This window comes from Stenella coeruleoalba, assembly GCF_951394435.1.
Source record: "Stenella coeruleoalba genome assembly, chromosome: 17".
NCBI classification, from domain to species: Eukaryota; Metazoa; Chordata; class Mammalia; order Artiodactyla; family Delphinidae; genus Stenella; species Stenella coeruleoalba.
The window spans coordinates 6,503,225-6,520,395 of NC_137163.1; the positions used below are offsets into that span (position 1 = coordinate 6,503,225).

The 17,171-nt window shown below is 42.8% G+C and overlaps 1 protein-coding gene across 7 annotated transcripts in view; it reads right to left on the reverse strand.

The window, feature by feature from the left end:
* Window positions 1-17,171, reverse strand: part of KHDRBS3 (KH RNA binding domain containing, signal transduction associated 3) — a 623,624-nt gene that overhangs the window by 605,203 nt on the left and 1,250 nt on the right. For 2 of the 7 annotated variants that reach the window (XM_079901869.1, XM_079901867.1), the window contains exon 1: window positions 8,797-9,018. The exons of the other annotated variants lie outside the window; for them this stretch is intronic. The gene's annotated coding sequence lies outside the window, so the exon portion shown is untranslated. Of the gene's footprint in view, window positions 1-8,796; window positions 9,019-17,171 lie in introns of those variants that run through there. 7 annotated transcript variants of the gene reach the window in all.

Genomic DNA, 17,171 nt, shown 5'->3' on the forward strand with positions numbered 1-17,171 from the left:
GTTCAATCTTTGGTTGGGGAACCAAGATCCCACAAGCCATGGAGTGCAGCCAAAAATAAATAAAGAATGTGTTATCGGCAGGGACTCGGAGGGAACTCCGCTCTGGTGTCATCATACACAGTTGATGGGGACATGAGCTGATGGAAGCATTATATAGGGAAATTTGTCAGTATATCTCACAGTTAGTGAATGCACACACCCTTTGCATTCCTAAACCTAAAGCTAACCCTACAAGGTACGCGCAGATTATACTCATTTGTTTTTTATAGCAAAAAAAAAATTAATAAAAATAAACAAGAGCAGAAAAGAAAGAGTGAAAACAAATGGAGTATCCATCTCTAAAGGCCTGGTTAAGTAAGTTATGGTACATCCATATGGAATGTAATAAAGCCGTTAAAAAGAATAAGCTAAATCTATACATGCTAATTCATTCATTAAAAAAAAAAGATTGTGTGTCCACTACATGCCAAATCCTGTTCTTGGCACTGGAGACACAGCAGAAAATGAGCAGGGTCTCTCTTCTCAAGCAGAAAGAGTGGTGGGAGACAATTAATAAGCCAACAAGTAAATAAGATAATCTCAGGAAGTGATAAATACTATGTGAAAATACAGCAGGATGATGTGCTAAAGGGAGCCTGGGAGAGAGAACACCTTTGAGGGGTGTCTGTGGAATGCCTCTCTGAGCAAGTGATGTCTGAGCTGAGACCTGAAGGACAGGGGGCCAAACCTTTCTTGAAGAACATGAAGATCTAGGAGGTGAACACTCTAGGGAGAGGAAACAGCAAGGGCAAAGGCCGTGAGGTGGGAATGAGTTTGGTTTATTCAAGGAAAGGACCAAATGCCAACATCATTAGAACAGAGTAAGTGGGGAGAACAGTGGTACAAGATGAGGTTGGAGAAATACTAGGAGACCTGTCTTTCTTCTGTCCTACACATTATATTTTTGTCCCCAGTTTCTCCATCTATAAAATTGTAAAATGGAGTTGCTAATCAGTGACAGCTTTTTTTTTTTTTTTTTTTTTTTTTGGCTGCATTGGGTCTTCATTGCTGCATGAGGGCTTTCTCTAGTTATGATGAGCTGTGGCTACTCTTCGTCACAGTGTGCGGGCTTCTCACCGTGGTGGCTTCTCTTGTTGCAGAGCACGGGCTCTAGGTGCTCGGGATTCAGTAGTTGTGACACACAGGCTCAGTAGTTGTGGCTCGCGGGCTCTAGAGTGCAGGCTCAGTAGCTGTGGCGCACGAATTTACTTGCTCCAAGGCATGTGGGATCTTCCCAGACCAGGGCTCAAACCCGTGTCCCCTGCCTACATTGGCAGGAGGATTCTTAACCACTGTGCCACCAGGGAAATCCTCATTGACAGCTTTTATCTGCTAGGGTCTCGGCAAGAAGTCTGTGCAGAATGCAGGATAGGCGTTAACATTCCCCACTTTAAAGGTGAGGAAACCAAGACTCAAAAAATGACCTTGCCCCAAATCACACATTTTGATCAACAGAATCAGGACTCAAATTCACCTCTCCTGATTGTTATCCCAGTGCCCTTTCCATTACATTATAACCTCCTTCACCTCATTTGTGTATTCCAGTAATAGCAACCACAAATTTTGAGACAAGTCTTTATAACCTCCAATTCTTTTTTTTTTTTTTTTTTGCGGTACACGGGCCTCTCACTGTTGAGGCCTCTCCCATTGCGGAGCACAGGCTCCGCGGCCATGGCTCACGGGCCCAGCTGCTCCGCGGCATGTGGGATCCTCCTGGACCGGGGCACGAACCAGTGTCCCCTGCATCGGCAGGCGGACTCTCAACCACCGTGCCACCAGGGAAGCCCCTCCAATTCTTTTTAAGAGAGATTTAGCCCCAGTGTTGTAGATAAATTGAGTTTTCCAGCTGCAGCATGCAGCCACCCAAGGGTTCATGAGTTTTATTTTCAATATAGTTTGTTGTTTACATATTTATCTCTCCTACCAAAGTGTTAGATGTCAACATGCTGGAATGATCTATGCTATAGAACGTCGGTAGGCAGAGAAGTTGTGGATGAAAGATAGGGTGAGGGGCAAAAACCGTGCCCATGTTACACATTGAAGGTCACCCAGCTTGTAAATTATGAGACCAGGATTTGAGCTAATATGTATCCAAGTCAAAGTGGGTGCTCTTGGGACTTCCCTGGTGGTCCAGTAGTTAAGACTCTGAGCTTCCAGTGCAGGGGGCGCGGGTTCGATCCCTGGTCAGGGAACTAAGATCTCACATGTGTGGTGCATTCACAAAAAAAAAAAAAAAAAAGTGGGTGCTCTTTCCAATAATTGGGACCATGTGTGCGAAGGATCAAGCAGGGGCCTGACATGTGGTAATAGCTCAATTAACTGTAGCAGCTATTACTGTATCACATGTGTTCTTAGAAGGCGCTCTCCCTAGTCAGCAGTCATCCCGTCTAACGATGGCAAAGCCTCCACCCAGAGATGCTCGAGATTTAAAACATCACGTTGTGGGGGCTTCCCTGGTGGCGCAGTGGTTGAGAGTCCGCCTGCCGATGCAGGGGACGTGGGTTCGTGCCCCGGTCCAGGAGGATCCCACATGCCGCGGAGCAGCTGGGCCCGTGAGCCATGGCCGCTGAGCCTGCGCGTCCGGAGCCTGTGCTCCGCAACGGGAGAGGCCACAACAGTGAGAGGCCCGCGTACCGCAAAAAAAAAAAAAAAGATCACGTTGTGAGGACGCCAGATGATTCCCGTGTCGTGAATCTTCCCTCCGTAATTCACACAAAAGCCTGACAGTCTCGCTTCATTTCTCAGAACAGAATCTGCTGGGGACTGAAAGATTAATCAGACTTCATTAATTCCGCAAAATAAACCATGGCATGTTTACCCACGCGCTCAGAGGCGTTATCATAAATCACCAAACTTAAAGCTCACCTGTCTGAGCAGAGGCTTGGCCTGCACTCGGGCCCTGGGAGCGGAAGGTCATGGCATCAGTGGCTTTTCCCAGTGGCTTCATGTCTTCCCGAGCTTTCATGTGACCAGCAGGATTGCTGCATGGTGCTCCAGTTTGATCATTAACAGAGTCATGACCATTCGCCCAGCAGTTGAGAAGGGGCTCTAGAGCTGTGTGTATTTTAGCTCAGAATAAGAGACTAAACTACACTGAGAGGAGATTAGGAGCTTGAGAGGCAGTGATTTGTTTTTTCAAGCCATAGCTTCATAAGGCCAAAGTCTGAATAGGCCTTCCAGATCCGGAAAGGATTAATAATGTGTCCAAGGTCACACAAGCCATTAACGGCAGATCTGGACCCAGAGCTCAGGACTCCTGATTTTCAGTCTGGCTCTCTTTCCACTTCAATGCATATGCCTACAGGCTTGGGGGAGATTAGAATACATTCCAAAATATTTACTCCCTCCTGGGACAAGCGTACTGCATACCTTGGTCTTCCGCACATGACTTTCTTTGGCCTTCGAATAGAAGCAGACCTACTGCAAGCAGGGGTGGGAATGTGCCTGAGGGGTGGGTCATGAGACCCTCACAAGCTCACGGGTCCAAGGAAGATGAGAGACTTGTGGGGGCAGACCTTGCCCCAGCTTAGAGGCACCCAGTCGTTCCCAGCCTAGATCAGCCAGTCCCCAGATGATGCACAGACACAGGAGGGAAATGGATGCCTATCCCTGAGATTCTTTTGTGGTTGCATATTATGCAACAATATGGCTGATTCAAGGCTCATCCTGCAAACAAATGCATTATTCCTGTGATGCAGAATGATGCATTAGAAGGATCCTGAACTTTGATAGAATTCATTTGAATCTTTTATTTTTTAAGACTTTTTTGATGTGGACCATTTTTAAAGTCTTTATTGAATTTGTTACAATGTTGTTTTTGCGTACCGCAAAAAAAAAAGCAACATTGTAACAAATTCAATAAAGAATTTAAAAATGGTCCACATCAATAAAAAAAGTCTTTAAAAAAAAAAAACACAAAAACTCTCTGAACCCAAAGCAACCTACAGATTCAATGCAATCCCTATCAAACTACCACCGGCATTTTTCACAGAACTAGAACAAAAAATTTCACAATTTGTATGGAAACACAAAAGACCCCGAATAGCCAAAGCAATCTTGAGAACGAAAAACGGAGCTGGAGGAATCAGGCTCCCTGACTTCAGACTATACTACAAAGCTACAGTAATCAAGACAGTATGGTACTGGCACAAAAACAGAAAGGTAGATCAATGGAACAGGATAGAAAGCCCAGAGATAAACCCACGCACATATGGTCACCTTATCTTTGATAAAGGAGGCAGGAATGTACAGTGGAGAAAGGACAGCCTCTTCAATAAGTGGTGCTGGGAAAACTGGACAGGTACATGTAAAAGTATGAGATTAGATTACTCCCTAACAACATAAACAAAAGTAAGCTCAAAATGGATTAAAGACCTAAATGTAAGGCCAGAAACTATCAAACTCTTAGAGGAAAACATAGGCAGAACACTTTATGACATAAATCACAGCAAGATCCTTTTTGACCCACCTCCTAGAGAAATGGAAATAAAAACAAAAATAAACAAATGGGACCTAATGAAACTTCAAAGCTTTTGCACAGCAAAGGAAACAATAAACACGACCAAAAGACAACCCCCAGAATGGGAGAAAATATTTGCAAATGAAGCAACTGACAAAGGATTAATTTCCAAAATTTACAAGCAGCTCATACAGCTCAATAACAAAAAAACAAACAACCCAATCCAAAAATGGGCAGAAGACCTAAATAGACACTTATCCAAAGAAGATATACAGACTGACAACAAACACATGAAAGAATGCTCAACATCATTAATCATTAGAGAAATGCAAATCAAAACTACAATGAGATATCATCTCATACCAGTCAGAATGGCCATCATCAAAAAATCTAGAAACAATAAATGCTGGAGAGGGTGTGAAGAAAAGGGAACCCTCTTGCACTGTTGGTGGGAATGTAAATTGATACAGCCACAACGGAGAACAGTATGGAGGTTCCTTAAAAAACTACAAATAGAACTACCATATGACCCAGCAATCCCACTACTGGGCATATACCCTGAGAAAACCATAATTCAAAAAGAGTCATGTACCAAAATGTTCATTGCAGCTCTATTTACCATAACCCGGAGATGGAAACAACCTAAGTGCCCATCATCAGATGAATGGATAAAGAAGATGTGGCACATATATACAATGGAATATTACTTAGCCATAAAAAGAAATGAAATTGAGCTATTTGTAAGGAGGTGGATAGACCTAGAGTCTGTCATACAGAGTGAAGTAAGTCAGAAAGAGAAAGACAAATACCGTATGCTAACACATATATATGGAATTTAAGAAAAAAAAATGTCATGAAGGGCTTCCCTGGTGGCGCAGTGGTTGAGAATCTGCCTGCTAATGCAGGGGACACGGGTTCAAGCCCTGGTCTGGGAGGATCCCACATGCCATGGAGCAACTAGGCCCGTGAGCCACAACTACTGAGCCTGCGCGTCTGGAGCCTGTGCTCTGCAACAAGAGAGGCCGCGATAGTGAGAGGCCCGCGCACTGCGATGAAGAGTGGCCCCCGCTTGCCACAACTAGAGAAAGTCCTCGCACAGAAACGAAGACCCAACACAGCCAAAAGGAAATAAATAAATAATAAAATTAAAAAAAAAATGTCATGAAGAACCTAGGGGTAAGACAGGAATAAAGACACAGACCTACTAGAGAACGGACTTGAGGATATGGGGTGGGGTAAGGGTGAGCTGTGACAAAGCGAGAGAGAGGCATGGACATATATACACTACAAAACGTAAGGCAGATAGCTAGTGGGAAGCAGCCGCATAGCACAGGGAGATCAGCTCAGTGCTTTGTGACCGCCTGGAGGGGTGGGATAGGGAGGGTGGGAGGGAGGGAGAAGCAAGAGGGAAGAGATATGGGAACATATGTATATGTATAACTGATTCACTTTGTTATAAAGCAGAAACTAACACACCATTTTAAAGCAATTATACCCCAATAAAGATGTTAAAAAAGAAAACGAAACTGGCCCATGTACCCTTTGGACAATACAGCTTTCCTCAAGGCAAGCTAGAGCCACCAGGTTTTTTGGTCTAAGGAGTTTTGTGTACATAAAAAAACAAAAAAAAAAAACTCTCTGAGACTCGATTTCCTGAACTCTAAAATTAAAGTAATAATACTTACCTATAAGGAGATGCTATGGGCTGAATTTTCACCCTCTGGGCTTCATATACTGAAGCCCTAAACCACTGCTCACCAACACAGTGCCTATATATGGAGATGGGGCCTACAAGGAGGTAATCAAGGTTAAATGAGGTCATAAGGGTAGGGCCCTGATGTGATAGGATTAGTGTCCTTATAAGAAGAGATACCAAATACCAAAGCACAATCTATCTCCTCTTTCTCTTTCTCTCGCAGTCTGCAAGCCAGGATGAGATTCTCACCTGCAACCAAATGTTGTTGTTTAAGCCACCCAGTCCATAGTGTTTTGTTACAGTAGCCTGAACAGATAAACAAGAGGATGATCAGACCTAGAAATTCAGAATTTAAAGTTAACTGCCTAGCACATAGTGGGATTCAGATCACAAACCTCTAGCTGGAGAGTTGGGGGAAGAGATTGAATGTGACTACATTGAAAAATCAGTAATGTCAGAAATGCATTCTCCTCTAATGTTGTCATAAAACCCTGATTTTTATCTGGGTACATGGCACCCAACATAAAAGCTGTATTTCCTAGATTTTTTTGCAACTAGTGATGCTGAAAGTTCAGCCTCTATGCACGGGTGCCGGATCAAATCTCAGAAAGAAGAGTTTTGGGTGAAGTAGAAAAGGATAGCTTTATTGCTTTGCCAGCCAAAGGGGGACACAGCAGGTTCCTGTCTCAAAAAACTATGTGTCCCAACCCAGGAGGATTTGATGAGTTTTATAAGAATACTTCAAGGGTGGGGTTGCTGACAAGATGAGGGTGTATGCAGGGTCTCAGGTGGTTGGTCTCCTAATCTTGATGAGCTTCTCTGGTCCCTTTAATCTCGCCTCAGGTGGTCTCTTGGCTGCTCCTCCCTTGATTAGCAACTGTTTGAATAGCCCTTTGGAACTCAAGGAAGGTCATGGAGGCAGGAGTCTGGCCTACAAGATACACGGGCCAAAAACAAAGCTTCCGTGCCCAGGAGCCCAAAGTTACCCACCCTCCCACTGATTTCACTAGTGTGATTTAACTATATGACTAAGTGCTTCTCAAGAAGATATAAGTGGAAGTGCCATGGACAACTTCTGGAACATGTCCTTAAAAAGAGGGGACATCCTCATTCTTACTGACTTGAATGTGGACACAATGGCTGGAGCTCAAGCAACCATTTTGGAATAGGAAACCGCGTGCCTGTACAGCAGAAAGGAGACAGAAGAAGCCTAGGTTCTGACACCATAGTACCAGCCCTGGACCACATGCCTATGAATTTCCTTAACATAAGAGAAAATAAACCACTAACTTGATTAAGCCACTATTTAGGGCAGCCCTATTCAGCACTATTTCTCTGCAAATCCTCAGTCCCCACTACAGAGCTGCTCTGAGGCCCAGGAATCTGTGTTTCAACAAGCTCTCCAGGTGATTCACATACTCAGTAAGCTTGAGAGGCACTGATTTAGAGTTTTCCACCACATATGCCTAACCTGATAACTGATAGAGTAGTCCTAAATTGCAGGTTCTGTCAAGGACTTGGTGAAAGCTTAAAAGGCAGATGACATAAAGCCAGGAGAGATGGTGAAGGCAATAACGGGCAATGTCAAGCTTTAAAATGATTTTGACGGAGTGGAACGCTGCACCAAAGCCAAGAAGATGAACGTAATAGGGATATAAAAAAAGCAAATCTAAACATTCTTTTTTTATTGAAGGAAATAGAAAATGTTCTATCTTTGACTTCGTAAATTAAAAAGAAGAAATGTAAAATTACATATTTTAAAATACAGCAGGGGCTTCCCTGGTGGGGCAGTGGTTAAGAATCTGCCTGCCAATGCAGGGGACACGGGTTCGAGCCCTGGTCTGGGAAGATCCCACATGCTGCGGAGCAACTAAGTCCGTGAGCCACAACTACTGAGCCTGCGCATCTGGAGCCTGTGCTGCACAACGGGAGAGGCCACAACAGTGAGAGGCCCGCGCACCGCGATGAAGAGTGGCCCCAGCTCACCACAACTGGAGAAAGCCCTCGCACAGAAACGAAGACCCAACACAGACAAAAGTAAATAATTAATTAATTTTAAAAAATACAGCAAATAATGCTATAAATCAATGCCAATTATGGCTAGTGAAAGGAACAAGGGAAGGAAAGACGATCCAGAGAGGGAATGAGAACAAAATCCGACATAATGAGGAGATACAGTCAAGGACAGACAGGAAGAGAATTGGGGCCCAAGTTCAGCATCACTCTGTAGATGCTCAGATGATCTTCGCAGCTGGAGGTAATCATGATAATGCATCAGATTATATTAAAACTTACTACGCGCCAGGCGCTGTATTGTGTGAATTGTGCAAATGTATCCTCTCAGGAACTCTATGAGATAAGATCTATTATTATCATATTGTTTCTCTGATGCAGGAACTGAAGCACAGAGAGGCTGAGTGATTTTCCAATGGCCACACAGCTACCACAATGCAGAAGCAGGATAGGAACGCAGGTGACTAGATTTTGGGACTGTGACCCTCAGCCCCCCCGGTGTACTCTACCCTTTGGTGCTGCCCCACTCTCATTACTGATCAGTTTCTATCCATTGATAGCCTGGCATAAAAATAAGGAAATCCATTACCTCCTGTAACTGTAAACCCAGAGATTGAATGAGGATCCAGATGCAGTATGGTTATCAGCTCAAAGATGGCATCACAGATGCAAGCTGTTTCCATTCCTCTGTGCTACTGTCCTCAGCATCTGGGTTCATTCTAAGGCTGGTTCCCCTCATAGCTCCAAGATGGCAGCCAACAGTCCTGAAGCTTTGTGCTTTCTTTTCATGGCCATTCCCCAAGCATGGAATATACTGGAATATATACACTTAAATTCAGTTTATTGTACCAATGAAGGCAAATGACCGTCCTTAGACAACAGAGGTCATCAGTGGGAATGCTACACACTGACTGGGATAGATAACTCCCTGCAGTCAGAGATGGGCTCACCAAATCAGCGCTCTGCATTACCCAGGAGCTCCGCTCTTAGTTTTTGTGATTCTCTCTTTTCTTTTCTAAAGCAAATCAAGTTTGTTTGTTTGAATTCTGGCAAAATAATAAATACTGAGAAAATCATAAAATATTCATTAGAAAGCACCTTGGGTATAAAACAATACAGCCCTCTTTCCAGCCCTTCAACAGCCTTCCTGTTCGTCAGCGGCATCATAGGAGAAGGTGCTTTGGGGCAATAACCCTCCTGCTTTCCTTTGACAGGTAAAATCATATTCTGTCAGGAGGGGCCAGCATGAGGTAGTGGTGGTAGCAGGTACTTTTGGAGGAGACCTGTCCAGTATATACTGAATGTCTAGTCACCAAGAATGATGTCTCATGCTTTATTATTTAGTTATGTTAATCATTACAAGGAGACGATATTATCCCCATTTTATCGATGAGAGAACCACGGCCCAGAATTTTTTTGTGTGCAATTTGCTCAGTGCCATTCAGCTTGTCAAGTGGCAGAGGTAGATTTCAAACTCAACTCTATATGATTCTATAACCCAAGTTCTTTCCATTCCACCACACAGACCCAATACAGGATCATTTTCATTTGCTGAAATTATTAGCATTGAATCTTTTAACTGAGATTTCTTGGCTACTTCTTACCTGCTCTCTGGCCCGTGTTAGTCGAAAGAACTAGTCTACCTTGCTAAATGTTTTATGTATACAATCTCAGTTTATCCTGCCAACAACCCTGTAATGCAGTTTATTATGGAGAATGCTCTTAGCTGCAAGTAGTAGACTCCAAAATCAAACGTCATGTGCCTATGGCCACATCCCCAATTCTTTTCTAGTTATGGTTCTCTCTAGACTTAATTGCAGGTATTTTGAGTTTATTTTTCTTCAGTGGGAGAACCATAATTGGTGCCACCTTCATCAGTTCAGAGGTTTTCATAGAGGGACCACACCTTCTGTTGATCCTTGGTACAAGGCTGAATTTTAATCAGCCTTTGTCACTTAAAGTCCTCAGTGTTATCTTTTGTATGGAAATCAGAATCAATTACGTTCTCCTCTGAGCCCTCAAATTTCTGGACAATTTCTACTCCCTTCAATCTCTCCACAATGCACAATTTTTTCCTAAACTCAACTTTTTCGTATAATATTTCATCCCATGCAGACCGTAGCATCCCAGGCATGCCAGTAACATTCCGTTTCATAACCTCTTTGTCTAAAGCCACAAGGTCATTCAGTACATATCTGTCCTCCCAGTGAGCACAGGTGAGAGTTTTACCAAATGTATTGCCACTAGATAACATGAGTTGCTGTTTCTCCATCCTTCAATGCATACTTTTTTTGCTTCCCACTCCCAAGCCCCAGAGTTAATGCCCCACGACTTAGGTTTTCCACTCTGGCAGCCTCAATTATAAGTCCCAATTGCTGTATCAATCAGCTCAGCCTCAGTAATGCCAGAGTAACAACAAGACCCAGATCTTTATAACGGGAAAGCTGTATCCCTTGCTTACGTCTATGTCCTCTACAGGTTGGCTGTGATTTTGCTCCACATCCTCTTTATTCTAGGACTCAGATTGTAGGCACAGACAGTATGTGGGACGTGCCAGCTTGTGGCAGAGGAAAAACAAAATGGGCACACTCTCCTCTGCTTAGAAATGGCACACGTACTTCCGGTCACATTCCATTGACCAAAGCAAGTCATGTAGTCAAGCCTGACTGCAGTAGGTGAAAAATATTGTCCTCTCACAGGGAAAGGCAGTATACAGACCCACAGGGAAGACAACAGATATTTTTGAGCAAATAATACAGTCTAGTCAGTAGCGTGCTGGTAAACGTTTAACTGCCTCTTGGGGAATAAAAGTCCTGATTTGTAGCATTTGCCAATTTACATGGGGTAAATACTCCCACAAAGGCTGATTTCAAAATACCACTGAGACCTCACTAAATGCAGAATGAGGAAGCATTGTATGCAGTCAGCTTTGTCAACAAGTACCAGCAGGCTACAGCACAGCAATGAATCTACCCCCACTTTAATTAAATCAGTTACAGTTGGGCCTGCAGACCTCCGTATCCACAGGTTCCGAATCCGTGAATTAAACCAACCACAGGTTGAAAATATTTTGAAAAAAAAAAAATCCAGAAAGTTCCAAAAGGCTAAAGTTGAATCTGCCATGCAGGACACTATTTACATAGTGTTTACATTGTATTTGCAACTATTTACATAGCATTTACATTGTATTAGATATTATAAGTAATCTAGAGATGATTTAAAGTATGTGGGAGAATGTGTGTAGGTCAAATGCAAATGATATGCCATTTTATATAAGGGACTGGAGTATTCATGGATTTTGGTGTCTGTGGAAGGCCTGGACCAATCCCCTGGGATCCTGAGAGATTACCATACTAAATGTAAGTTAGCTATACTTGTTCCACAGTATGACTATGAAATCTTGCTGTGGACTAGAGCAATTATACGACTCAGCATAACCCTGCCTTAAACCTACACTAAGGATTTGCAGTAAGGAGGACTAGGACCCAGACAACTAACACTTAGTCTTCACATCATTAGCTATTCCTGTGTTAATTGGCAAATTCAAGTGGAGAGTAAGAATGTGAGACTGAAATTTAAAAAATCTTTTGCCTCTATAAATAAGATTCAGCCCCAGGTTCCTCTTTTGCAGAAACTCTTATTAAGAACTTGGCTCTGCTCCAAGGAAAATAAGATAGAGATCATTCAAAACCCCTTAATTCCAAATTATTCATGATAGGAGTTGCTTGACGAGGACACCTCTCTATGCTTAATGTTTACCATAGTAACTTTTTTCTAGTAAAAATTTGTTTAAAATGTCCCTGAGCTTGGAATCAGCTCTTACATACAGAAGTCTTTTTTTTTTTTTTTTCGAAGAATATACTTTAACTACATTGATATCACCACTGGGGTGACATTGAGCAAGTTGCTTACGTGCCCTGAATTTCTCTTGCCCCATCTATAAGATGGGATAACAACTCTTATTTCTTGCTATTCCTTATAACCTTGCAAGGCTGTCATGAGACTTAAGCATCCGGCACACATAAAGCACCTGAAAGAGTACCTTGCACGTGGTAGTCAATCAATTAAATAGTCATTACCATGCATTAAGGAGGATACTGATGAGAATTTTCATAATTATTACTGAGGCATGGGACTAGAGGGTTTGAGTTACTATTTAAAACAGTACAGGGCTTTACTCGGGAGCTCAGAGCATTTAGCAGGAGTAATTTGGCTGTTGATTTTGAGGACATCTGACAGGAATGACTTTTGCAGCTTCCCTGGAAGTGTGGATGTTATTGGAATTTAACAGAACTCACCTCCCTAGCGTTTAGCCCATTATGGCTTTTGGCCCCTAGCTTGGCTCAAATTGCCAGTCCAACAGAAAGCCTGAACGGTCTGCCCCGTGGCAAAATTGTGGCCTGCAGGGGGTGGATCCTGAGCCCCTTCTTCAGGGAGAATAAACTGCTCACTCACCCATGCTGCAGCCTTTCATACCGACACTCACATAAAATACCAGGAGCAAATCCTACCTCTAACTTTACAGTAATTCTGGAGGAGCTGGAGGGCCACTCAAACACATGCCTGGCATGATGCTGCATGCCACCTGAGGTCATAGGACAAACAGCACAGAGAGACTGTGATGATGATTCATTAAAAGCACAGCCCGCTCCCTTCCTGGGGCCACCTCATTCCTTCTTCCTGAGTTGTTGTGAATATTCTGGATATTATTTCAGATTTCTTTAAGCCTCTTGACTTAAATGGTAAAAGTTACCTGAAAGTCTGCCTACTACTGTGTTCGTGCGTGTGTGTGACTCTATGTATGTATGTGTGTGTTTGTTCCTCCTGAGTGGCTTTTTTAAGCTAATCGTCAGCTTTTGGAACTGCGCATAACAATTTTCCAGTAGTGATAGTCACACATAGTTAGACCATCCAAACACTTGGAAGGAATTTAATAAAGACTGGAGGCAGAGCCATCCTTAATTGGGTTCCAAAGTTAAGAATGTAATGTTACTTGTATGAGCAGCTCAGCAAATTTGGGGTACAAACATGGCCATATTGTCTCCTTTTCCAGTGAAGGTGTTGAGTAGAGCTTGCTGCTAAAACAAACAAACCCCCCAATTTTCATTTATTTCTTGCTCGTCTAACAATCCAAATGAAATGTTTCTAGGTGGAGATTAGCATTCTTCCACAGAGTGATCCAGGGATCCAAGACTGATTACACTCTCTTTCCTGGACAAGGCAGCCACACACTTACTCTATGAAAAATGGTTTCCCTAGTGCTTCCAGGAAACCTTTAAAGCAGCCAACTTAACTTTCTGGCCCTTCGCTTGATAGAGCTAGGAGGGGAAAAAAAAAAAGTATGTAAAAGCTTTATATTCACTGGGGCATCCTAGCGTATTGGATTGTTGGAAATGCAAGAACCAGGTTTTAGTAGATGAGGGTCTATGAAACAAAGAGGCTTTGGAGACTACCTTCATACGTAAAGTGGCATAAACAAATTGCAAAAATGCATAAGCTTTTATTTTTGAAGGAATCAGTTAATAGTTTTTGTAAGATTTGTAGTTAGTGTTCAACACGTTTGTTGAATCCAGCCTTTTGAATCATGCCTGGAACTTAGCTGCTCAATTGTTGTTTATTAGAATTAATAAATGAATGGTAATGCTATTAGTCTAATAAGCACTTTGAAATATGCACAAATCGTTAGAAATAACTTTGTACAATAAATGTCATTTAAATTTCTGAGATGATAACTGGTAGGCAGTCAATAAATATTTATTTATTTGTATTATCAAAGGTTTAATCAGGATCATTTAAATTGCCAAAGTAGACACAGATGTGCCTTGAATATATTACAGTCAGGACGGCTACACGTTGAGTACTGTACAGAGGATGTCATTCATATAGACACCCATGTAAATAGCTCCCCCTAGGGTTGTGCAGTGTACAGCATCCACATAGCCGCTAATCTCAATGTATCAGTCTGAACAGGCTATGAGGGTAGAACAGCTGGTTTCCCTAGCTCATCACCAGGACTGATTGAGCTGGTCGGCTAACCGGGTAGATGCGGGTTCTCCCTTCCCCGCTTCTTCCTCATTCACCACCTCCCCCTACAAGTCTATGTTCTGGTCAAAGATGTTGACCTTCCCAGAGAGGGGAGCGTGCCCTTCAGTCAAGGGTGTGCTTGTAACTCTGTGGGAGCCCCACTCCAACTCCAGGGGCCTCTTGGTACTGTAAGCCTGGAGCAAGAGACTCTCTCCAGACAGGAACCAAATGTTCTCCGCCTCTTCCTAATGAGGTACTTACCCAGTGTCTTTTTTCCTAACCCAACTTTTTAAGGATTGCCTTTTAAATACTAAGATTCACCTTAGCTCTTCATGAACTGACCATGTTACTAACCCAAAAAAGTTTTCATTTTCTAGCCTCCAAAACGGCCTCAGCTGGGTCCTTCCTATCCCAAAGACCAATTTTACACATTTTATCCTTACATGTGCAACATCTGTATCCTCAAACTAAGTAATCTTTATTTCAGTTACAGAAAAATAATTCTGGAAAAAACAAAGAAAAAGAAAAAATATGACCCCTCCATTTAGCTTGACTTGTACATACTGACTGCAGGTAAGGCATCACATTTCTTCCCGTTGGAGCACAGGGAGCACTGATCTCTCTGATAAGAAGCAGGAGCTTCTTATCAGTCATGACAAAATAGATGTCCAAGTCATCCTCACCAGCAGTACTACCACCATCACAACGGCAGCAGCAGCAGAATACCTTCCGTAATAGTCCATTTCCAAGTTAGGTGAACTTGAAATCAAATCCTGGCTTGGCCAACAACTAACAGTGTGACCTTGGCCCAGTCGTGTCCCCTCCTTAAGCTTTGATTTCCTTATCTGCAGAATGTAGATACCAATGTCTCCTGTATAGGGTTGCTGGGGGATTAACTGAGCCAATGAATGGAAAGTATTAAGTTTAGTCCCTGATACATGGTAGGTTGTTTTGTTTGTTGAAAGAAGTTTTATTCGGGGAGATACACACTCCACAGACAGAGTGTGGGCCATCTCGGAAGGTGAGGGGGTGCATGGTAGGTTTTTAATATCTCATTACTACCCTTTCATTCATTTGTTGTTACTTTAAGTACCTACTTCTTACTTCCGTGATACTGGGCCTGGCTTTGTGAAGAATCAAAGAAATGTAATACTTTTTTTTCCTTCATGGAGCTCATAATCCATTCATTTATTCAATAAACAATTATTGAGTATCTATCCTGTGCCAGGCACCCTGGTAGGTGTTAGAGTTCCATACAGGTATAAAATATGCCAAGACCCCTGCCCTCAAGTAGCTCACATTCTAGTGAAGATAAGACATGTGAGCACATAGAGTATATTCACAACACAGAATAAGAAGAGCTATGCCAGAGGGATGAAGCATGACTGTCCTCATAGACCTAGAAAGCACAGATGCAATTAACCTGGTAGAGAGGGCCTGGGCAGAGAATCGCAGGTAGGTGAACCTGTGCACAGAGAACATGGTATGTATGAGACGCTGCAAGTTTTCAACACCCACGGAGCAGAAGAGTTCTTGCAAAAGTAGTGGGAGACGTGGCTGAAGAAATTGGTTGAGGATGAAGCATAAAAAACCCACTGAAGTGTGATCTTTTTTCCTGAGGAGGCATGGAGGGGCCATGGAAGATTTTTAAGCTGTTTGAGGACATGGTCAATTCTCTGGCTTTCAGAAACGTCCCTCTGGAGTCTGGGATGTGGTGAAAGTTGGGCTGGACCTGCCAAGATGGAGTGAAATGACCAAGTAGGAGGGTTTTGTCCAGATGAGAGATATGAGGGCTCACATGAAGCCTGAGGGCAGTTCATGGCTACCACCGCCATTTAAGAGGAAGACGTTATGGGACTCAGAGACTGACAGACAGAGATGGGGATAAACTGAGAATGACTCCTGCTATTGGGTGTTTGGCAGTGCCATTCACATGATGAGGAATAAGAGGACTAGATTTGGTAAGGATTTACACACATCTACACACACACACACACACTCACACACACACACATAGGTAGTTAAATAGCGTAGCAGAGGGAGAACAATATTACACACAGGGATAGCACCAGGCTTTAGATTCTCGTGCCCAGTTAGGCAAAGGAACAAATGCTACCAGTTCAGAGTAAGCAAACACTGCTTGATCTCTTTTCCAAGACTCCTCTTGGCATAACTGTTCCCCTTTTCTGGGAGGAACATCACTGACACACCTTGGAGGAATCTGCTTGATATCCTTAACAACATTTGAAAATCTCTCATTCTAGGTCCACAGCAGCAGTTAAGAAATCACCTCTTTTTCCCTGGATTTCCTACTTCTTGCTCTGCTCAGTATTTTATGCTACTGTCAAAGCCTTCCTTCATTGCATGAGTGTGACCATGTAATTTCTAGTGCCTTTTAGAGTAGTCCAAGATTTATAACTTCCCAGAAAATCTTTGGTTCTGAGATATAAATACAAAGTAAAGTCTGCCCCTAAGAACTTTATGCAGTAGGCAAGGAGCCCATTCAGCCATTCAATACCTAGTCGTTCTATAGCTGTGGTACTGAGGTTAATGCTGGAAATGCAAAGTGGACCTAAACATGTTTCCTGCCATTAGAGGGTTTTACATCTGATGGAGAAGGTAAATAAATCAAACTGTAAAGGAACGGGTAAGAAGCAATATATTAGACCATAAGATGCTATGAGAGCAAGGAACAGGAAGAGCCAACCCATACATGGATGTTCAGAGAAGTTTTCTCTAGGTGACCTGTGCACAAATCACAGAAACAAAGTCTACTAGAAACAATGTCTGAAGCAAGGAATGTACCAAGTGCTCAGGAAAAGGGACTAATTCATTCTGAATAGATCCAGCAAGACCTTTTGGAAGCAAGTACGTTTTAGGTGGAATTTGAAAGGCTCAAGTGAATTAATTTCTGGAGAGAAAGTGGGGAATATAAGGGCA